Source organism: Suricata suricatta, chromosome 10 (genome assembly GCF_006229205.1).
Source record: "Suricata suricatta isolate VVHF042 chromosome 10, meerkat_22Aug2017_6uvM2_HiC, whole genome shotgun sequence".
In the NCBI taxonomy this organism is placed as follows: Eukaryota; Metazoa; Chordata; class Mammalia; order Carnivora; family Herpestidae; genus Suricata; species Suricata suricatta.
In genome coordinates this window covers 79,848,189-79,873,579 of record NC_043709.1, presented here as the reverse complement: position 1 = coordinate 79,873,579, position 25,391 = coordinate 79,848,189, and the positions used below count along the sequence as shown (strand labels likewise).

Here is a 25,391-nt window from a genome sequence, read left to right as displayed (position 1 = left end):
GATATATACACATATATTAGTGAGAGAGAAGTCAAAGCATTGGTGGACAATTAGCTTTATAAAAGAATAGAGATATAAGTCCCACAGGAAAAGATTCCCTTGAACGCATGGGGATTCTTTCATTCTGTGTTGGGGGACAAAAAGGAAAATCATGCACTTCATTACTAATCACGACATTTGCAATTTAAATACATATACAACTTTAAACAGAAAGAAATTTGTGCATATACATGAAATACACACTTATAAGTGCAAACCATATATACAAACACATATAACCTACAGCTGAGTCTTTAACACTGTACAGCTTTTTAAATCCAAGATTAGGGAATAAAGATGACAGATTAAGGCTTTTCATTTTTAGCAGCATCCCTTATTAAATGATTCACAGTTATCTTCTTATCATGAGGATTCTGATTCATTTCAGTTTGGGTCCAAATAAGGATGGCGTAAAAAAAAAATCAAGCAATTGCAGCTTGAATGATATTCAACAATAATTATTCTTTGGCACTTCTCATGTGTGATTTTTTTCATGTGAGTTCCACTTGTATTAATTGGTAAAACTGACAGAGCAACTGCCTTTCCAAAAATCACAAAGTGAGCTGAAGCCTGAAGTCAGAATAATTGGTCTGTATGCTTACGTTAATAATTGTACAATGCTTTTACAGCAAACGCTCCTCCTGTTAGCAGAAGAAAGAAATCAGTAGAAAAGAATATAAACTAAGGTTTTTACCTTTTCTAACATGGTTAAAATACATAAACCTATTTTCAAAACATCTATTTTTCTCTGATTTGGTGTTTCTGTTATGTGCAAAGCAAAAAACTACTGTGGGATTGTAGAGGTAAGTAAGATTTATTCTCTTTCTTGAAGCAATCTACTTTCTAGTTGGAGGAATGAAAAAAATTATAGAAATGTAATTAATATGAGGGAAAATATGGGCAGGAATGCAGGAGATCACACTTGGTTGGTAGCACTAGGAAAAGAATCATGTAAAAAAATGCATCTGATAAAGGTTTTAAAAAATGGGTAAAACGTCCATAGATAGGAAGGCAGAGGTGAGGATGTCACAAGGAAGTCATTCTTTTTTTTTTTTTAATTTTTTATTTATTCTTGGCAGGGAGGGGCAGAGAGAGAGGGAGACATAGAATCTGAAGCAGGTTCCAGGCTCTGAGCTGTCAGTACAGAGCCCGATGCGGAGCTTGAACCCATGACCTGAGCTGAAATAGGATGCTTAACCAACTGAGCCACTCAGGCATCCCACGAGGAAGCCATTCTTAGGGGAGAGAGGGATCTGCATGAGGAAAGTCACAGAAGATGAGCAGAGAGAGACAGGTCTAGAATCTGCAATCATACTAAATGCCCATGTAGGAGTTTGAACAGAGACTACTATTGAAGGTTGAATTGTGTCCACCAAAAAGATATATTCAAGTTCTAACCCCCAATACCTGTGAATGTGATCTTACTTGAATATAGGGTCTTTGCAGATCTATTCAGTTAAGCTGAGGTCATACTGGATGAAGGTGGGCCCTAATGCTAGGACTAGTGCCCTTGTAAGAAGAGGGAAGTTTAGACAGAGACATAGACACACAGGAGAATGCCATGTAATAAAAAGAGAGAGGGGCTAATAAGCCAAACAGCACCAAGGGCTGCTGGCTACCAAGAGAAGCGAAGAAGGGGCAGGTAAGGACCCTACCTTAGAGGCTTCAGGGAAAGTATGGCCCTGTCAGCACCTTCACTTAGGACTTGAAGCTCCCAGAACTGGAAGCGAATAAACATCTGCTGTTTTAGACAATCAAAGTGGTAATTTGGTACGGCAGCCATAGGACGCCATATGAGTCTATTTGGCTTGCTAAACAGAAACACCAGACGATGGCTTATATAGTACACAGATCTACTTCTCATTCATCTAGAGGCTGGGAAGTCGAAGAGAAAGCACCAGCAGATTTGGCATCTGGGGAGAGCTCACTTCCTCATAGACAGGTGTCTTTTCACTAAAATCTCGTTGGTGGAAGGGACAAGGGATCTCACAGGTCTCTGATATAAGGGCATTAATCACATTCATGAGAGATCCACCATCATGACCTAATCACCTCTCAACAGCAAAAAAATCCCAAACGCCATCACACTGGATGTTGGGATTCCACATATGATTTGGGGTGGTAAATGGCACAAACATTCAATCTATAGCAGGAGCTAATACAAATGCAAACCATTAAGGAATTTTTCTTCTAATTGTGACTTAGCAACCTAAGATCTTTTTACTCATTCTTTCCCCACTTCTATTAGAAAAAGAATTGAGGGATAGAGAGAAGCCATTTTGGAATGGTACCAACTGTCCAGAGCTGCTCTCAGTACTACAAAGTCCCCTGTAAAGAAACAGCCCAAAGAAGAAATAACTGTCCCTCTAGAACACTGATACCAGAATTATGATTGTGCTCAGAGTAGGGCACAATCTTCTGTTAAGAAGAAAAGGCTTTGCCACATGAAACTGAACAGTGTGATCTCAGCAAGAAAATATTCACTGTGGCAGGGGTTTTTGCACTTAGACACTTACAAGCATGTAAACTTCTGGCATTTCTGGTAGAGAGAATCGCATCCTCTCTACTTCAATCAGTAGAATCTAGGCTACAGGAAATCCTCAGGAATTTCCAAATTAAATGAGGTTAAATAGTGAAAGATGCAGAAATGGTGTCATTTCCAGAAGAGACTGAGAACATTAGAGAGTTGGGGGTGAGGGGTAAAGTGAAGGGAGGAAATGTGGACAAGTATTGCAGATATGGGCTTGATAGTATGTATTCAATATTTATATAGTATTATAGTAAGGCTATGGGAAGCAGAGGATTCTCCACCGAAGAGCATAATGAAATGGATTAGCTGGAAAATCTCAGTCCTTCTTAAAGTTAATGCTAGCATGGTTGTCCATAATGTCTTGCAGAATTTGGATTTTAACTAGAATGGAAGGAGAAAGACATAATGTTTGTTTTTCCAGACCTCCAAAAGAATCTGAAGAGAATGCCTTGGTGCCTCAGTCAGTTAAGCATCTGACTCTTGATTTCAACTCAGGCCATGATCTTGTGGTTCATGAGATAAGAGCCCTGCATCAGGCTCTGTGCTGACAGTCTGGAGCCTGCTTGGGATTCTCTCTCTCTCTCTCTCTCTCTCTCTGTCTCTCTGACCTTCCCCTACTCTTGCACATACACATTCTCTAAATAAATAAATAAATAAGCAAATAAATAAATAAATAAACTTTTAAAAAGCCAAAAAAACAAAGAGAATGCCTCAAAGAAAGCATGGCCAAGATGAAAGTATTAGCAATGGACAGGAAAGAGAACAGAGTGGGTGTCGTTCTGAGAAATATGCATCAGTAAGCTTGGGAAAGAGACAACACAAACCCCTGAGCACCTAAGAGGCAGTTGTGGAGGACTGATGGACCACCAGACCAAAGACTTCAGACCCAAAGGAAACCATAAGATCTCAGGACTGTTTCCTCATCTCTGTCATATATCCACACCCACAGGGAAGTAAGGAACAGGTCTCTTCCCTTCTTCCACAGGACTCAAGGAGCCTAGAATGCCAACATTACCCTGCACATTGTCAAAGGAGTTGATAAAGGCGCATCTTTATAAGAGAGGTTTAAAAAAATATAGGTTTTATTCATCTAATATCTAAAATAAATTTTCTATGGTTCTTAGAAAGCAGTTTATTATTTCCATTGTGGCCAAACTAAGACAAAGATGCACAAAATGACAAGAAATTTACCAAAACCAACAACCAAACAAAAAACCCCAACAAAACAAAACCCCTCAATTTTCAGATGGTTTGGGCTCCTATTCATTAGAGTCTAACATCCAGTAAAATCAATAAAAGACCTTTGATTATTATAATGAAGATATATTTGGTATGTTCAACATTCGAAGCAGGTCAAAGTAGGAAAGAAAAAACATAAGTGACCCAAAGGAAACAATGCATCTTTAAATGACTTAAGGTAGTAAGTTATATTTGCACTATGGTTTTGACATAAAGCATTCAAAGTGTTGTGATGAAGAATCCAGCTTTCCTAATGATTTCTAAAATTCACCCTAATGGAATGGTTCTCCAAGTGCGGCGTGCCAGCTGCATCTGCATCCCCTCCGAACTCTGCAGAAATGAAAATTACTAGGCCCTTTAGAATCTGAATTGCTGTGGGTGGAGCCCAACAACCACTTTAGCAGGCCCTCCCAGTGATTTCAATCCTGCCAACATTTAAGAACCACTGTCCCCATAGATAGAAAATTTTACCACCAGGACCAATTTAAATTCTGTACAGTAACCCACTTTCCTTTTAAATCTAAAACTAAAGAAGCAATGATTTTTAAAGGAGTTTTTTTCCTTCCCTACAAGAAAAATGTAAACATGATTAGATATTCTTAATAACAGTAAACAATTTCTTGAACAATTTTTTCAATTGTAACTGAGATCAGACAAATATATTCCAAGTATTCCATTTAGTTTTTAAAAATTGGCCATTTATCTGCTATATGATTTCACTCATATGTAGAATTTAAGAAACAAAACAGATGAACAGAAGGAAATAAAAAAAAGGAGAAAGGAAGACAAACCATAAACTCTTAAGGACAGAGAATAAACTGAGGGTGGATGGAGGGGTGGTGGGGAAGGGATAGTCTAGATGGGGGATGGGCATTAAGGAAGGCACTTGTGATGAGCACTGGGTGTTATGTGTAAGTGATGAATTGCTAACTTCTACTCCGGAAACCAATATTGTACTATATGTTAACTAAACTGGAATTTAAATAAAAACTTGAAAGAAATAGAAATTATAAGTAAATAGATAATATTGGTAATTTATCACTCATAGCTTTAATTTCTAAGCTCATTTTACACTTTTAAAAATATTTCTGTACTAAAACTCTGTTCTAATAAAAATTTTAGCTTATTTTTTATTTTTATTTTTTAAATAGTTTATTGTCAAATCGGTTTAAATATTAGCTTATAAGGAGGTTTATATAATATATCAAAACATACAGTCCACAGTTTATAAAATTAGTTTATATACTTATTCTCATGAAAAGAGATGAACAAAATTACCTTCTAAAACAAAATTTGTCCCTACAATTGTTTATGTCAAATTTATTCTTGAGTTTGATTTTGCTCTACTGGAATAGGTCATACTTTCTTTTACATCAATACTTCAAAAGCTATATACATTAAAATTTTATTTAAAAAATTGCCATTTTAAGAAAAATTATCTGTCAGTTTATATTTTTCATGCAAAATTTAATGAAGTACCATGCTTAATTGCTTCTGATATCATGGTAAGAATATACATCGACATTTTCTGAATGACTAAAACTACATGAAAATAATAAGTAGGTCATCTTATCTGAAATCAGTATTTCACAAAAACAGTCTACATTAATCATTGTTGCAGTGTCCTATTCAAAACAGGTAAAATATTTCAGGGTGAGAAGCAAAAAAGGAAACTAATTCTACATGTTTCATGTGATTATCCAAAACACAAATAAACATTAATAAAAAAAAAGTAGCAACTAATCTCTAGGAAACGCCCAAATGATGTACACGTGGAGTTTTTGCTTTTGTTCTATAGAACTGATGAAAGACAGACATTCATTGAGACTCTATTTCTTTCTGATGTTCATAAAGATAAGTCTTCGAAATTTCTGGGTCTCACTATTCCTATAAAGGAAGTAATGCATTTCTTCAGATCCAGAGATGAGAGAATAACATTACTTTAGTAGCTCCATCAAGCACTTACGAATAAGTGTGTTGGGTATTTCCCATCCATGTTCCCTCTCTAGTAATTTTTCAAATGGATTTTTCAAAATGGTATTACAAGCAGAACACAAGAATCCTTCTCCACGACAATTCAGATAATGATATGTGAGTGTGAAACACTATTTATTTGATTTTAGTGTGTCTCCCTCACCTAAACTATAAGTTTCAGGAGGATAGGAATTTTGTTTTATTCACTGTTGTATCCCATGCCTCCAGAGTAGTGTCCAGGTCCTTAATAAATATTTATTCATAATGGATGGAAGGTGTGGAATGTTTCTGTCTGACCAATTTTTAATGGTATATGTTTCTAATTTTCCAGAGGAGACTGATTTTTAGGAAATGTTGAATTGCCATTTGTCAATATGAAAGATGTTTTAGCTCTTATTTATGGAATAAAGTGATTAGTCGTTTACTTAAAACATAAAGAAAATCAGAATTATACTGTCCCTTATCTTTTCAAAAGCATTCTAATTCTTTCACTGTTTCTAGTGATTCTTTTCTTCCAAGGCAAGCACCAAGAGGTGAAAAGAACCATCTTTTTGAGACCTCTGACCATATTAAAATAGGTGTTGCAGTTGACTGGAAAAATATTAGAGAGTCCTTGTTCTCAAAGCAATTGTTGGAGAGAGTTGGTTTTTCAGTCACACTGAGGGATTATCTCTGGTTCTGCCATTGACCTTTCATGGGAACACGTACAAATCACTTGACCTTTTTATGTCTAATTTACCTGGCTGTGAGATGACCATAATACCTCCACTACTATATATCAAAGAGAATTACTGAAGGATCTGTGTTCTTAATGTCCTGGACCAACCAGGCTTATGAAGAGCACAATATTACTCATTACTCTCCCCTGTGATACACCTATTCTAAGAATGAGTCAATTGCTTTTCTGTTGCTCAAAGATGTGACAAAGCCACTTTCAAGTGGGTTAATTAAAGGCTTGGAATGATAATGATGAGTTCCACAACAGTTCTCACACAGCCAGTGTGCTCAGGAATCCAATCTGAAGTGCGCAAATTAGCCAGATGTAAAATCGGGGGTGGAATGTGGGGAATTGAGAAGAAGCACTACGAGATGATTTTCAGGAACTTTAAGCTCAATTGCTTGAAAACATTTCAACCTCAGGTTGTTACAGCTTTCTACCTCCAAGTTACATCAGACTGAGAAATATCATGCAAGGGCTGCCTCTATGTTTAACTGTCTAATCAATAGCTGCTTAAAAAAAAGGTCAGCTTTTGTTAGATAGAGTAGTTCTCAAAAGTGAGAGAATTACTGGGCAAGTGAACTTCTGCATTTCAAAGGCAAACCTCATAAAGGAGGAAACAAGGTGGCAAGGTGAATTTCAACTCTAAGTAAGAATACAAATCAGTTGAATCAAAGTGAAAAGAGACAAAGAATTTTGAACAGATGTATTTTGTTACTTGTTCGTTCTGTGACATCCAACACCCTTTTAAATGTTATCTAGTCATTCAGAAGTTAAATTGCCCATGTTGTAAATGAAAAGACAAAGGAGGGCATGAACAGAAGAAAAAAGAAGGGAGGAAATAAAATTTAGAGACAAACTCATTTAGGAAATCTTGTTCTCCTCTCTCAGAAAATTATACAGCTAGCTGATAGAAAAGACATTTAAGGGTACAGGGACTGAACACAAACATAGATACTGTGGACAGTTACTGCCTGTATTATAATCTTCTTTGATACTATAAGATGAGGTCATGAATTATCTATAAATGGAACATAAAATTGTCAGATCCATAAAGTTATATGCAATTTTTACATAACAAAGGACTCACTAATCCCAATCCAAAACAAACAAAAAAAGTTTTCCCTATAACTTAAGCAATCATGAGCAAATACAATGATAAGTGTATGTCTTGTATGCTCATTCTAAGACAGCTCTTGAACCCTTGATGTGTGTCCAGTGATTCCCCAGGAACTGGGTTTATAACACTGAATATGACAGCCAAATCTTCAGCTTTTATGGACTGACTTTCTGATAATGAAGAAGACACAAACAAATGAGCAAATGCGAAGAAGAAAATAAAGCAGAGGCCGGGAGTAATGAGCACTGGGCAATGGAAGTTGCCGTTTTATTTATTTATTTATTCATTCATTCATTCATTTATTTAATTTTATGTTTTAAACAGGCCAATGCCCGGCAAGGAGCCCAAAGCAGGGCTCCAACTCATGATCCCAAGATCAAGACATGAGCTGAGATCAAGAGATAGATGCTTAACCAGAGGCACCCTAGGAAGTTGCCATTTTAAGTCAGTCAGATGGGTTTAACAGAAAGTTAAAAGGGAGAAGCAACAGTAAATTCAATGACACAAAGCAATACTTCTTGACTTCAAAGCCCAGCCATGAGGCCAGTGTGGCTTGAGCAGGTAAGCAGGAAAGTAGCCAGAGATGGGTGAAGGGGGAACAGGGGCCAGGTCATACTAAAAGCTTTTGAAGCCAATGCCGAGGTTTGAGTTTTGCTCAGAAATTGGATATTGGAATGTTTTGAGTGGACAGATGACATAATCTCTATTTAAAAGCTAGTGTTGTCACTGTGTTAGAGAAGACACAGGCAGGCACAGGTAAATGGAAGTAGGGAGAACAGACACCCATTGCAACAATTCTAGTGAGAGATGGCAGCTTGGGACCAGGTGGTAGTAAGGAATGTGGCAGATTCTGGAAGATATGGTGCAAGTAGAGAGAAGAGGCCAGAGATGGCTAGGGAGTAGGACTGTACAGTTAACATCTCAGGCTCTGGAGAGATCTGGGTTCAAATCCCTTTTTTCCCACTTGTTAATCTAGCAACATGGACAAAGTAACAGCTTCACTAAGCTTCACTTTCTTCTTTGGCAAAGTGAGGTTAGGAATACTGCTTTTTAATATACACCTATGAGGTGATTCGACGAGACACTGCACCTCATACAGAGTAAGATCATGCAAGGTGTGAGCTAACATAATAGAAAGAAGTAAGAGTAAGCAGCAAAATGATGTTAAAAGGTCTCCGCAGTCTTGCCAGTGGGCGCATATCTGTTCTATTGGAAGCTCCTGAAATGTTTAATGAGGAGACAGGCACTTTTGAGAATAATCCCGTTGACTTCCCTGTGGAAAGCGACTGAAAGGAACCTAATCAGAGGCAAAGGAACAAGAGGCTGCTGCAGTTGTCCAGGCAAGAAACAAGGATGGCAAGAGGAGGAAACGCAGTAACAGCAAGAAGTGGGGCGGATCCCAGAGACATTCAGGAGGTAGAACTGGGGGAATGTGCTGTGTGGATGGCGGCCATAGATGGGTCAAGACAAATGAGAGTGTTCTAGCTTGATAACTGGTTAAAGAAGCAGGCCGCTGACTAGAAAGAGAGTCATAGTGACCCCCAGGAGGGACAGATGAGGACCTCAACGCCTAGCTTCCCTGTGCCAGTGGGCCCAGACTGCCACATGTAAGAAAGGAGAATGTCAGAGCACCTCAGGGGAAGCTAGCAAGGGCCTGGCCACCTGTCACCACCAACACCAAAGCACTGATCTTTTCTTGATCTGCATGTTCAATTTATTACTTTGGAAAATTTCTCAGTTTGTGTCAATGTTGAACATGTGGGAGTGATCAACATTAAAAACAAGTTAAATATGAGGCACTTCTAGAATCAGTGATGCAGTCGATAAAGTCAGGGGTGATGGAGGGGAACAATTGCAAGGAAATCTTGTCCTGGGAAATTGTTTTCTGTTAAAACTATAAAGACTTGCATTGTTTATTCCTTTTGGAGCTCATTTGTGGGCCCTCTTGCAGCATCCATTTAGAGTCTGATGCTGAAGCTGTCTGAATTCGAGCCCTACCTTACCCTAATGAGCTTCAGGAAGGTTGATGACGCCTCTCCTTCCTGCCTCTGTCTTGGCAATCGGAGCGTGAAGGCCCCGCCGCAGCTCCCAAGCCTGCTGACATTTAATTAGCACTGTCGCTGTGATCCCAGAGCATGCCTTACCAGACGAGAGCCATGAAGCTCCATGCAGGGTGGGTACAAGCTAAAACAAATCCCGGTCTGACAGATCAAGATCTGCTTTTGCAAACTGGAACCTGTGGGTATTTCCTATTAGCCCTTTATGAATACTGTTTTTATTAAGGCCATGGAGCTAAGAAGCAAGCAAATATACATATGAGGAGCCATAGGACATCTTGGAAGATGTTTTGAACAAAACACACACACGTAAACATACACCATTTCTTCTGAAGAGGAACTGTCATTTGTTGAAGGTTATCAATAAAGTTGCTCAGCGGGACAATAGTAATGGCATCAGTGTTTATCTTGTTATCCCTCCCCTCCATCTTTTAGAACTAATTCTTCACTTCCGTTCTGCATACTATTGAGATCACAATAGGACACTCTGGCTGTTTTGAATCATTGCTCCTCTGACCCTGATGTGCATTTTGGAGCCTCTGCTGTTTGCTGTTGCCCATTTGGGGCCCCTATCACTCAGTGTGGATTGCTCTTGCTAAGATTGTTGGTGAGCTGCTGAGTGCTGAATCCTGGAATCAGATTTATTGCTGCAACTTGTGTGGTGAATTCTTTGGGGCCACTGGTCCCACTCCCCTTTGTGAGTCTGTGTCCTACCTCGTGTTCATGTCCCATTCCTCAGACCACCCATTCTCAACCTCCTCCTGTCTTTTAAAGTGTGATATTACTCAGGTTACATTCTCTTTTTAAAAAGTTTTTTTTAATGTTTATTTAGTTTTGAGAGAGTGAGCAGGGGAGAGACAGAGAAGGAGAGAGACACAGAACCCAAAGAGGGCTGTAGGTTCTAAGCTGTCAGCACAGAGGCTGCTGCAGGGCTTGAACTCACCAACGGTGAGATCATGACCTGAGCTGAAGTCGAATTCTTAACTGACAGAGTCATCCAGGCACCCTCAGGTTCTGTTCTTGATGGTTTTCTCCTCTTGTTCCAGTGGGTCTTCCTGGAAAATCTCAACTACACCCACCATTTCCAACAGCATCTATACTAACGTCTTGTACATCAAGGTTCAGAGCCTGGCTCTCTTCTGAGAATCAAGTACATGTAATCAACTGCATGCTGTACACCTCCAACCTAATGTCCTCTAGGTTCTCAGATACCGAAGGTCTAGAACCAAGCTTCAACTCTCCCCCTATACCTCCAAGCCTTTTCTTTTTCCAATCTTGTGAAATCTACCAAAACCTATCCACCCACCAACTCTGTACCTGGGGGTTACCCAAGACTCACACATGAGTCCCACTCTCCTTATACCCTTCCTACTCATTAAATCGGCCAGGGATGAAGCAGGGCTTATGTTAAGGGGGTGGTGATGGTTTTTTATCGCCCAAAGCCTTTGGAAGATCTATACACCCTCCTGACCTGATCCCGCCTACCTCCTCAGCCTCATCTCCGGACCTCTCTCTCTTTTGTCCAACATTTTGGCCTTCTCTTCTTATTTGGCCATTAGGGACTTTATGTATAAAGCAGTAAGAGGCTCAGGATTTTCACATTGCCTTATAGGGCTAAGGAATAGATGCCAAGAAAAGAGTTATGGTTTTCATTTGTTTGTTTTGGTGCAAACAAATTTTTTAAAAGGTCTCTTCCTATTACTAAATAGCAGAGATTAATTCCTGTAATTTCTGAGAAAGGATGGTTTAACAGAAATGAAAGCTAGGTGATAATCAGATCAGCCTGATACCTGGAAGGTAGAAAGCACAAAAGTAGAAGGAAGGGAATGAAATGAAAGAGGCAATATGTGGATCAGGTGATCAGGCTCTCAGACAATTGGGGAAGGAAGCTGACGAGGGAGAAAGTCTGGAGTAACTTTTTTGACACTGTGGCCTGCAGACAACTTGAATAAAAATATCCAGGATATTTGGTAAGAAAGCAATTTGGGGCTCTTCCCCAGACAGACTCAATCAAAGTCTCTGGGGAGGGGGTCCAGGCATATGAGGCACACTACAATTTCAGAACCACCGCTTTTGACCTCAATTTTAAGACACAATTTTCCCCAAGTTGTATATCAGATGCAAGCAGAAAACTGCCTTATCCCCCAGCTACGTTTCTTCCAGTTTGACCTCTAATTCTCTCTCATTCCAACTGCTTCTGCCTTCCTGTCCTCCTCTTCTGATTGTTTACTTGATTCATTCATACTCCTGTTTCATACTTGATTCATTCACTTGCTCAATTTAATCAATGAACATATGTCTGCTCCACCTATTGGTTAGTCGATTCTCATTTATGATCAAATCACACAGTCACAGCAATGGAAGGAAAGAACAGCCAGGGTGTTCTGTTTTGCCCTGTCAGAAACTCTATGTCTCTCCATTAGTGTGTGTGTGTTATACTCACATACAAAATTAATGAAATATTATAAATATAAACATGAAAAATGCTTACAAATACATGACCTATCAATTCTTCCTTATAAAGATATTTCAAATGTGGGACACACAGGAAACTTTTAACTGTGAAGATTGTAAAAATCATCTAAAGCAGGGTTTGAAAAACTACAGCTTATTGGTCAAATTGGACTGGCCACTTGGTTTTTTTGGTTTTGTTTTGTTTTTTAAGGGAAGTTTCACTTTAACACAGCTGTGCTCATTTGTTTAGGTATTCTCTATGGCTGCTTTTATAGTAGAATGGCAAAGTTGAGTATCTGCAGCAGAGACAGCCCAAAATATTTACTATGGGGCCTTCTGCAAAATGTTGGCAAACCCTTTATAAGTGTAATGCACACTTACAAAGTTTGCAGGCTTCATATAGCTGAGAAGATGTTTAAATGACAGAAACATAGATAAATAGATACATACATCGGTTTCTAGGAGATAGGTTTTGAACCAGCCAATTTTATATGTCTGAAAATGATTCTATTTCATCAATAACATAAATCTTAACAAAGGACTTTCCAGAAATTTCCCCTACTGTATAATTTCATACAACTACTTGGTTGTGACGTTAGAAGGGGGACTTTTTTGGTCTGGCCGAGGATAACTATTTCCCTTTCTGAAACTGATTTTTTAGCCCGACAGTTTATCTTCCAGAATTATTTTGTTACAATGGTCTGTGGTGTTTCTGTGCCTCTGTAAGTAATTCTGAAATCAAAACGTACTGAAGCCACAACACACAAATGCTGGGCAAGCTCACTGCACTACTAGTAAGACTCACATCCTTATATGAGTGTCTCAGCTCTTAAATCAGAGACGAATTGTTTTCATACACTAGCTTAATATGTTCTAGTGTGGGATCCACTGACTAAAAGGTATCAGTTGGATCTCTCTCATGCCATCCTATCTCATACTCCTACAATGCATCTTTAGGATGAAGTGTCAGCCATATAGTTTATCTTCCTTACATTTATGTTTCAGCTAGAAAAGCAAGTTAATCAATAAGCATGGGCAGATGCATGCAAGCACGTGTACAAACACGCAAGCCCAGAGTATTACTTAGTGCTTTGACATCAATGTTTTTATACTGGCTCATGTGTTTACTAATTATATTTTCTCATGGGCTCATTTTTAATTGAGTTATCTTTAAATACTTGCTTAATAATGTCAGGGCATGAATTAGTGCATGAATAAAAGCACAATCATTAAAAAATCTTTTTAAGACTTGTAATAATACTTCTGAGTCAGTGGATACCTTCTAAAGCAGATTTCTGTGCCATTTGTTTTTGTGTTATTGTTTTAACATTCTACAAAATCGTTAATGTCTCATTAATTTCATGGCACCATAAATAAGAACTAAGTACCCTAAGGAGTAGTTTAGCAGAAGTTTATGCTATGTCACATTTCAATAAATATTTCCGCTGAATTATTTTTGGTACTTAAAGCTCTCTAGAATTTGCTAAGATGTGTCCTGCACTGCTACCTCTCACATCTGCACCACACTGTTTTCTCTGTCCCTTTCATGTAATGTCCCAGAGCATTTAACCTCCGCATACATATCATGGTGAATACTACCTCTACTTATGCTCATTCTGTTTCTATGATGAAGAGGCCCTCCCCCTCACTTTTTTCTGCTTATCTGAATCTAATCAACATGTAAGATTTATCTGAAATTATCAGCCCCTCCACAAAGCCCATGGTAGTAACTCCAGCCAAAATTAACTATTTCCTTTTAAGTCATCTATAGCACTCACTTTTGACTGTAATCTTTACTCATTCACTCACTCACTCAATCAAGAGTATTTATCATATCAAACACAAGTATTATGCGCTTCGCAACACATTCATGAATAATACATAACTCCTGCTTTTACTGAGTTTGGAGTCCAGGAGAGAAGACAAACAACTAAATAGGCCACAATAATTCAGTGATAGATATGAGCACAGGAACAAACATGCGGTAAAGGGATGGTAAGGAGCTCAGGTTCTGGAGTCAGAAGGTCTGGATTTGCATCGAAGTTGGAAAACCTGTGGGAAATCTAGAGTTCCATTATGGATATGTGAAGTGTGAGATGCCGAAAAAGACATTTAAATGCAGATCTCAAACAAGCAGTTGGATGTACCAGTCCGGTGTTCAGAAGAGAAGCCCACGCTGAAGATATAAATTTGGGACTTATTGTGGTACAGCTGGTGTTTAAAGTCATGTGATTGAATGAGATTATCTCGGGAATGAGTGTCAATTGAGGAGACAAGAGATCCATGGAATGAGTCCGAGAACACACTGACTAGAACACTTCTGAAAGAAGCAGGAGAGAGGAATAGGAACCAGTAAGAGAAATTGAGAAGGGTCAATAAGGAAGCAGAAAGACCAGGAAATTGTGCTGTGTGAAAGCTAAGTGAAGGAAGTGTTTCAAGAAGAAGAGAGTGACCAACTGTGTCAAATGTTAGTGACAGGCCAGATAAGATGAGGAATAAGAACAAATTAGATGTAACAAGACAGTAGTCACTGGTGACCTCACCATGAGGAGAGAAGCCTGGCAGGGATGGATTCCAGAGAGAAGAGAAAGAGAAGAATTGGAGATGGCAATTGTGTACGGTCTTTTGAGTATAAAAGGTATAAAAGGGAGCAGAGTCATGGCCCAGTGGACTAGGGGGTTTTAGAGAAGCAGATTTGCATGCTTGAATGCTGAGCAAATGACGGAATGACTGAGTACAGAAAGAAATTATTCTCTCTCTCTATTCTTCTGACTCTTTCCCTGTCTCTGCCACCAGCTCCCCTTCTCAGGCCACTCCTAACTGGAGACCCCAGGGCACCCCAGATATGCATCTTCTACAGAAGCTGGCACACCGTGATTGTTTCCACATCTCCTGTAACAAATGGTAAATTTTAGGAGGGTAGAAACTATATCTCATTTTCACATCTTCATCTTCATGTCCATGGCACAACTAATACCTGTAGATCATCTGCCTCCAAAAGGAGCAAATAATGTGATCACAACGACGGAGATACCCCATGAGAATGTCAGCTCATTGAGGGGAGGTTATTTTGGTCTCTACTCAGTACTCCATCCCTAGCACTGGGAACACAGCCTGGTTATAGCAGGTAACCAGTAAATACACACTGAATAAAGAATGAATTATGAATGAATTTAGCTGGGGAAAGTCATGAAAGGAATTCTGATGAGCCTTACCATTTATGGAGCACTTCCTACGCACCAGGCTTTGTGTAGATGCCAGAAACGTGTGAAACAATGGTGATCAAAAAAATTTTCAATCTTACATTATGTTAAAATATTAATTAAAAGTCTGCTTATCTTTTTTACTACATAGAATGTATGGCAACAGGATACAACAAGATTTTTATTTATTTTTTGAAAATCTGGTGTCTGAGAGGCATTTTTTACTTCCAAATTATACTAGTGAGAAAGGCCTACTAATCCCAACCTCTGTGACACCAGTAATAATTAGTATTACCACACAACGGTTCCCTCAATGAATTCCTCCTAAAATTAAGTACTAACAAATTTTGTGCTGCACTAGTAATCAATATGACGTTTTTTGTTGTTGTTTTGCATCATATATGAATCATGTAACAAGTATTTCTTTTTGTCTTGGTTTCCAAGAAACACAGAATAATTAATGCTCAAAGTAACATTAGTTAATAATCATGTATTTTATTACCTCAAACTGCTTTGTGAAGGCAACACAGAAAAATATCTTTTGGTGGGGGAAAACAGTTGATCCTGGATTTCTTATATCTTTTAGAAAAGAAATAAATTAGGTTAATTTTTCAGACACAATTCCTTCAGTTGCTTATATTTCTACATATCTATTGCCAAGACTAATAATAGTTTTTTTTCATGTATCTGGGCAATTAGACTTAGTCCACTTTCTGTGATTTTAGTTAAATAATCTCTTGATATTAGGAAAGTTTTTTCTACTAAGTTTACATATTGGAAAGTTTCTACATTATGGAAGTCTCTCTATGAAGTGACCTTACATATCTAGTTTCACAATGACTATTGTACTATATATATTTCAAGTTTATTTATACTCACTTTTGATTATAACTCAGAAATGCTGAACATTATTCATCCCCAAGGGCTGAAAAACAGCTCTGTGCACTTTTATGAAATCTGGTGGATTCTGCAGAACTGCTTAGCAAACATTGTCTACCATACTGCCCCTATGCCCTTACATAGATTCCTCTTAGAATTAAATACCAGCAAAAAGTTGGTCATTAATGAACAGTATAGATATTAATTGTATTGCACATAATTTTTCACTCTTGGTTACCAAGAAGCTCAGATTCCTACTAATAAGCAGTAAGAATATTAGCCAAGACCCTTAGCATCCTTAGATTCTTTTTCCTTCTCAGGGCTTTTGATCTTGAATTCTAACAGTCTAATTATACAAGTGCATTTCTTACTTGACCTCAAATTCCTTTCATGAGTAGGTAAGGTATAAATAAATACATAAATATCCAGTAGCTGGTTAGTTTCTCTGTTACATTATTTAAAACATTACCTAATCCAGTAAGAGAGCTATCATGGTCCAACTATTCTCTAAGTGTCCATAAAAGTCTCTGAAAGTTTACTCTGGAAATATAATTGATGGATACCCCTCAGATTTTTATAGATGAGAAAGCTGAAGTCAGAGAAGCTGAGTGACATAATCAGCTAAGGAGAAAATGGAGGGTGCAAGGGTGAATAACAACTAAGCTGTTTGTACAATATTCCAGCCAACATACTACTGAGCTACAAGTGCGTCTGCGAGCTGAAAAGCCCAGCTGTGTTTTCTACTTTCTGTAATACAAGCAATAATAAAGATGAAGTAATTGTAAGTCAGTTAAAACCCTTCAAAGATATTAAAGATGGCAGTTATGTATCCAATTACAAACCCATCCTTCTATTTCTACAAATAAAGTAAATGAAGCAATGTTGATTACTATGTATTAACATAACAAAATAGAAACTGCAAAGAGGTGAGTAGTGAAGTCTCTAACTAAAACATTTTAAGTAGTATGAGTAATATATACAATTCATACCACTTCAGTATAAGTTAAAATTTAGCTACCTAGAGTATGTATATGCACATCCCTTACGATGAATATAGCTCAAGCAATTGCAGCTCTCAGGTCAGATTCTTAAGAAAAAGAAAATGGATTAATGAGGACTATCAGGATATTGAGCAAATTCCTTCAGCATAAAGTAACATTAAGAATCTGAGTCCTTGGGGTGCCTGGGTGGCTCAGTAGGTTAAGCGCCCGACTTCTGCTCAGGTCATGATCTCATAGCCCACAACCCTTGAGTTCTACACCCGCAACAGGCTCTGTGCTGCCAGCTCAGAGCCTGGAGCCTGCTTCAGATTCTGTCTCCTTCTCTCTCTCTGTCTGCCCCTCCCCTGCTCATGCTCTGTCTCTCTGTCAAAAGTAAATAAACATTAAAAAAAAAAAAAAAAAAGAACCTGAGTCCTTGAGGGGCACCTGGGTGGCTCAGTCAGTTAAGTATTGGACTTCAGCTCAGATCATAGTCTCATTCAGGTCAAGATCTAGTTCAGGTCATAATTTCATGGTTCAGAGTTCAAGCCCCACAATGGGCTCACTGTTGTCAATGTAGACGCTGCTTTGGATCCTCTGTCACCCACTCTCTGCTGTTCCCCTCCATGCATGTGCTCTTGTGCACTCTCCCACACGCTCTTGCACTCCCTCGCAAAAATAAATAAATATTAAAAAAATTGGGGCACCTGGTGGCTTAGTTGGTTGAGTGTCTGACTTCAGCTCAGGTCATGATCTCATAGCTCATGGGTTTAAGCACCATGAGTTCTACACCTGCAACAGGCTCTGTGCTGACAGCTCAGAGCCTGGAGCCTGCTTTGGAATCTGTGTCTCCCTCTCTCTCTGCCCCTCCCCCACTCACATTCTCTCTTTCTCTCTCTCTCTCTCTCTCTCTCTCTCTCTCTCTCAAGAATAAACATTAAAAAAATATAAGGGGTGCCTGGGTGGTTCAGTCAGTTAAGCGTCCAACTTCAGCTTAGGTCATGGTAGTTGCATGGGTTCAAGCTCCGGGTCAGGCTTTGCATTGACAGTCTAGAACCTGCTTGGGATTCTCTTTCTCTCAGCCCCTTCCTGACTCATGCTTTCACTCCCTCTCATAATAAATAACCCTCCCCCAAATTTAAGAAACCTAGTCCTTTAAACATGATGACTATTCATACCATCCTTTCTCTCTTGAAAGGAAAGAGATACTGTCCTTGACTGGGGACAGTAACAAACCAGGGGTTTAAAATGTTAGGAAATGCTATGTACTTATCTGCATGGGAAAAAAAAAATATGTAGAAGCACCCCTGTCTGATATCTCTAGCTTTCCTACTAGACTTTGAATTCAGTGGATATAATTGAAATCAGAGCAGACATAAGAAGGAGCCAAAGATATGGCAAAGGCTTTCTAAGCTAGAATTCAGATTGATGCTGTAACAATTGTGTCACTCAGAAATAAATATATATCTACCAAACATAAAATGTTAAGCAGAAAAATAATTGCTTCCACTGAACTTGGCTTCATGATCCTTAAACCAAACTAACAATTAGAGAGTCCAATTTCAATCCATTTCCTGGATTGCATTTTTTATTGCTCCCATTAACCATGAATTTGAGAGGTCATGTAAATGGCAGAAATCCAAAGAGTCTTTGTTGCTTGGTGAATGATATGTAGGTGCCCATTAAAGGATTTAAATCTAATATGTCAAATATTTTTTCCCCAAGATATTTTTCCTTGTGGAAAGTTTCCTTTTATTTTTTAAAATGAGGCCTCATGGGTGCCCAGATTTGGGGAATCTACTAATTAAGTAGCCAAGACCTACACACATGAAACAAAGAACAATTCTAGGATAATACACAGCATAAGCTATTATGAAAGCATGTACACAGTTTTTGGTGAACATTAGAACCATAGGAATTCAATACAAAGAGAAGTTCATTGTTGGTTGGAATTCATCTAAGAAATGGGGTAAGTCCACCTCAATTTGGATCTTAAAAAAAGAAGGTAGTACTAAAATGGGTTTTAAGAAAAGGAGGAGATATTTTATTAGTTCAGAGGTGGCATCATGAACAAAAGTAAAAAAAAGTGCCTGAAAGACATTATAGGGCTCTGTCTATATATAGTTTGCTGACATGATTGGTAAAGAGTGTCTATAGAATTAAAAAGTCCATGGAAGTTGAATAAGATCTTGGCTGCCAGAAAGCGAATATGTTTGGTAGGATTCTTTCTATTAATTTTACATAGTACCTGTATTACATAAAAATATTATCAGCCTGCATGCATCTTTGTAAGAACTTATTCCCCCAAACTCATCTTGAGTATGTACTAGATGCTAAGGTGTAGCTGGCATAGGACCAAAAAAAAAAAAATTCTGCCTGTGCACACAGAATTTATACTCCAGGGGAAACATTTATCATTAGTTTTGATCACGATAAAGATGATGATGATAACAAGAAATTATCTTTATTCAGCTTTTTAATTATAGTACTGAAATTATAAACACTGAAGTTTTAGAGTATATCATGTCATTCATTCATTCATTTATTCATTTTTCATTCATTCACTCATTCATGCAACATGTGTTAAATGCCTATAATCAAGGTCTTTACAGTTATCAAAGATGTTGACTTAACTCAAATGATTATCATTCGTTTCTTATAAAGACATGAGAAGATATCACACAAGAGCCCTACCAATATTCCCCAAAGAGGTTCCTTCCTGTAAAATATTTATGGTGCAGTTTTGCAGAAGTTGTTGCCTCTAATGGAATGTTTTCCCCCTTTCTCTATCCTTCAAGGTTCAGTTCGTGTTGCCTCTTCCATGAGCCCTCTCCTGACTCCCAGGGAAAATATATTTTGTGCATGCCTCCATTTTAACAAAAGCATATTAAATTATGATTTATCTATCTCCCTGTCCCCCTACACACTCTTAACTGCAAGCTCCTTGATGGCATCTTTATTCATTTTCCATTTTAGCAACTGAAACGATGGCTGATGTAAGAGGTGCTCAATAAGTGTTCTTGAATGACTACCTTATAATAAAGGACCTTAGGTGCATGCTATGTGATTATTATAATATTTGAGTGCTAACAGCTGGTTGAGGGTCTAGCTACACAGGTCTTTTGGCAAGCTCATTGCCACTTTCAAGCCACTCTCTGGGATGTCCTCCATACCTCCTCATTTAATGTTGCTGGCATTAGCTTTCTCACTTAAAGCTAGCTTCAATTTGAGCTCCTCAGAGAAAACCCTCCTGATTCCCAATCTACAATGGAATTTCATCACTGTCCCTCATCACACCCTGTTCTCATTCACCACAGAGCTCATATCACACTGCTGTCTTTCTGGTTTGTCTACTCTTCACTGCTCCCAGTCAGAGTGTAAATTCCCTGAGAGCTGATCTCTTGTTAGTCTTCACTGCTGCACTCCTACCAGCCAGCACGGTGCCTGCCATCCAGTAAGCACGCAAAAAATACATTCAACAGAGTGAAGAATAAATGAAAAATTTGGATCCTCTCTTCCATAAGTGGCAAACTATGGTTCATGGGCTACATTCTACTTGCTGGCAAGCTTTGTTTGGACTGCTCATGTTTTTTAAAATAGCGAATGAACTGTCAAATTTAAAAATGAAAAGATTTTACATTTTTCAAAAATTTCAAAATTCAGGTTTCTGTTGAAATGTTAAAAGAAGTGGAAATCGAGGGCCTACAATCCCACTGGAAAGACAGCGGAAGGAGTAATGGCTGCCTGCTCTGGGAGAGGATCAGCAGACAGTGCCAGCCTCCCCTGCTCCCTCAACGCTCCCTCACATGCCCCGTCGGACCCTGCAGGCGGTCGGGATTTGGCCCTGACCTCTTCTGCTAAAGCTTTCTCTGTGACCCATGCTCTACATCACACTCATGTGACTCCTATAAACCCTGTCTTCATGGACTGCATTACTACTACATCTGAGACTGTCTCTTTAGTAACTTAGCATCAGAACTTAGGTTTTTATTATTTCTGCCTTATGATATGGAAAGATTATATAATCAAATACAAAACTGAATTCATTACATACCAGAAGAAAATCTAGATGAGTGTTTGAGCTCAACGTGGTGGAAGAAACCTATCATTAAAACTTTAAAAAGCAAATTGATCTGGAAAAAGTAGATGTAACTGCTATGACTAAGATTTGTTACTGTTAATTAAAATTCACTAACAAGAAATAAACTCTGTCAGAAAAAAGAATAAACACATTTTCAAATAATTCACAAAAAATAGAAATACCAATGACATTAAAAGATAGTCCATTTTATTTGTAATCCAAAAGATGTGAACTAAAATGAGATCTCCTTTCAACTATGATTGATTAATTCATTTAACAAACATTTATGGAGTGGTCACTGTGTTCCAAACACTATAAGTCTGGCAAATATTTTTTAAGTGGTAGTAATTTTAGGATTCAGTAAAATTAATACCATCACATATTTGTGAAAAACAATTTTTATGATATGCATCAAGAACCATAAAATAGTTACTATCCTGTGACCTAGTAATTAAACTTCTTGGAATTTATTCTAGGGAAGTAATCAGTGTAGAAGACAAAGATTAATGTATGAGGATGTTAATCATAGCATAATTTATAATATCAACACATTAGAGATCTAAATGTCCAACAATAGGAATGATTAAATAAATTATGGTACATTCAAATGATGGATGATTATGCAGACATTAAAATTATGTTTTCAAAGACCATTTAGTGACATAGAGAAATGCTCACTAAAACTTTAAAACCTATATTTTAAAAATAGTTTCATATAGCCAATTATAATGATCCATTCTTTCTTACCTTATGAGACAGAAGTTTCTCCATATAAGTCTTAGTTCTGGTAGGTATTAAAATAGAGGGTCTCGCATGTTCACTGCCGCATTATTTACAATAGCCAAGATATGGAAACAACCTAAGTGTCCATCAGTGAATGAATGCATAAATAAGAGATGGTATCTATATTTACACAACAGAATACTATATAAGAAAGAAGGAAATCCTGCTGTTCGCAACAACTTGGATGGACCTTGAGGGAATTATGCTAAGGTAAATAAGTCAGAGAAAGACAAATACCATATGATCTCTTACATGTGGAATCTAAAAATGTGGAACTTGTAGAAACAGAGAGTAACAGAAGTGTGGTTTCTAGGGGTTGGGGGCTGGGAGAAATTGGGAGATATTGGTCAAAGGATATAAATGTCCAGTTATAAGATTAACAAGTTCCAAGGATCTCATGTACAGATTAATGGATATAGCTAATAATACTGTATCATATACTTGAATGTTGCCAAGAGAGTATACCTTAAATGTTCCCACCAAATAAGAAATAACAATGCAATGGGATGAAGCTAATGGTAAGGTGGTAATCATTTTGCAATATATAAATGTGCCAAATCAACCCATCAAACTTAACACAGTGTTATGTGTCAATTATATCTCAATAAAGCTTGGGAGAAAATAAGATAAAGTTTTTCAGACAGAAAAATCAAAATTTGCTACATACGACCAGAAAAGCAATATAGTTTAAAACATGTTAAACATATACAAAGTACTGAAGAATGTCCTAGATTGCAGTCAGTGACTATTCTATAGAAAGACAGGAATGAAGGGGAGAAGGAACAGGAAGAAAGTAAAATATAAAAGAACAAGACCACAGCAGAAAGAAGAGGCAGAGAGTGTAAGAGGAACATGTGGAGGACAGAAAATCAAAAAGGGCATATAGCTAAATGTTAAGGAAATTTTCTGCACGCACTATAGTATTGAACTTAAGAAATTCCCTTTTTGATGTATTTATAGTATTATGTAGATCAGAAAAGACACTTACAAGAAGCATTATTTGTTTCTTGTAACACCAACCACAGGAAGGGCCAAAAAGGATGTCACAGCAGAAAAGCAGAACTATCTCACTACCATGAAGAGAATAACAACAAAAATTGAAAGTCTGAGTGCACCAAAATAAACTGTCTGTACAAAAGATGATTATAGTAAAACAAGGAGGAAGTCGAACCTTGGTTTTGGAATTACTGAACTGTGCAAAGGCAGAAACCAATCTGCGTGGTCATCAGCATTCAGGAGACAAATAATTCCATGTCCACAATGAAAGCAGTGAAACCTGGGCTCCATGAAACCCTTGGAGCCAAGCTACATGGCTACTCCTGAAGCAAAGTATACACCCCCCTGTTCTTTGCATTTGTGCTTTGGTGTGGGAGCTGTTTGAACAACAGATTCATAATGAACTGAACAACCATGGCTGGTCTCCCAAGAAACCAAATATAACAAACATCCAAGTCTAGAGAAAGCAGAAGGAGACGCTTGTGGAAAGATCAAAAGAGCACAGTGGATTCTCTTCTATGAGTGAAAACTGAATTTTTCATTAAAAGATGGTGGGAGGAGTCACCCAAGAGAATACATTTAAAAGTAATAATGTAACAATGTTCTGCATCACTGTAAGTAAATAAGAGGAGAATTGCTTAACTCTACACTGTCAGTTACATATACTGTTCCATATATTTTGCCATTCCTACCCCTCTTTGAGTTCCTAGAAGAATGCTCATGGACTCTCGTTTCATATTTACTCTTACCAATTTATGTTCAGCAATTCAGAGTCTCCTTCCCTTTACTCCTCTGATGCACTCCCTCTTCCTGAAATCTGGCTTCATTTATGTATCTCTACATTATACCATCCCTGTTCTGCAAACTTCTGATTTTGTGACATTGACAAACCTCTATATATCCATGCAAGCCATTTTCACATCTGTAACTTATCTCTTTGTTTCAGTAAGTTGTTTTTATCCCCTTGTTTCTTTTCTTTTCTTTTCCTTCTTTTTTTTTTTTTTCTACTTCTGAATTCCCATTTTGGGACAGCCCTGCCATAATTTTTGAATCTAAGCTGTTCTCTTCAAGAACTGTCATAAACTTAAATCCATCAAGACCACTGACCTTGATGCAATCTTCACTTTTAACATCTTTTATATTTTGTACTATTACCTTTCAATCTGTAACTAGCTCTTGCATTCTTTATTTTCATTCTCCATTCTTTTCAACATCCTCCATAGCCTGTTTTTAAAATTTGTATTCTCTATTCTTATAGTCTGCTTAAAAATGAACTGACCTAAAAAAGTCTCTTCCTGACCTTGACCTCTTCTTTTCCTGTTACACACATTATACTGGTAATCTGAGGTTGCATTTTAGAACCTCCTCTTCATGGATATGGGTGATTGGTTCAAACAGCTGCCATTCCACTGGTTCCAAGACTGACTTAGCTGGTCTTGTTGTTCATTTCCGGCTGAAAGGCTGCAAGGTCAGAACTTGCTCATGTAGCTGCTCACACTGGCAGAAGGGACAGCCTCTCCAGACAGAGCAAGATTAGCTTCCAGTGAAGAACACATTGGGGGGCGGGGCTGGACTCCTCTGCTTCCTTCTTCTAAAATTTTCACTGCTCATTCTGGCACATTCTTCCTTGTTGCTTCCCTTCTACAACACTACAGCTTCTGAAATAACTCCTTGCCCATATCCATGTTGGGCCATCACGTTTCTCTCTTCATTCTAGTAGCCCATTTGGTTTTCATTCTCAGCCTGTGATTTTTTTTCTTTCCACTCACATTCAATATTTAGTCATTCCTTTTCTAGATTGACTCAATTCCGGTCATCTGAATTTCTCTTTCTCTCAAAAACAACACCTTTCCTGCATCCTAAACCTTGGTGTTCTACTTCCTTCAACTTTTCCTTCATTCTGTCTTCATTCCTCAATACCTGAAATTTTCTTTTGTCTTTCTAGCTATAACGCATCTGTCCTTATCTGTTTCCATTCTGTATATGCATTTTGCTGGACTATGAGAGATCCAAAAATCTTCTCAGTGATTGAAATGCATTAAAAACACCAGAGCAACCTCTTTTGTTAATATATTCTAGAATGTGACTCCTCTCCAGAATCTTTCGTAAAAATTATACTCAAGTTTACATATATTAGACATTTATACAAAGAAGAGAAGGGCACGAAGTGTCTAAAGAGTAATCTTTTAACACTTTAAACTTACACAGTGCTGTATATGTCAGTTATACCTCAGTAAAACTGGAAAAATAAAAGAAGAAAAAATAAATAAATGTACTCAGAATCTTACTTTATATCTAACAATGTTTATTCAATTAACTGATATGATATATGGGAAGA

At 37.9% G+C, this 25,391-nt stretch overlaps 1 protein-coding gene across 3 annotated transcripts in view; it reads right to left on the bottom strand.

Annotated features, from left to right (window-relative positions):
• Positions 1 to 25,391, bottom strand: part of ITPR2 (inositol 1,4,5-trisphosphate receptor type 2) — a 478,853-nt gene that overhangs the window by 119,413 nt on the left and 334,049 nt on the right. The gene's annotated exons all lie outside the window — the stretch shown is intronic.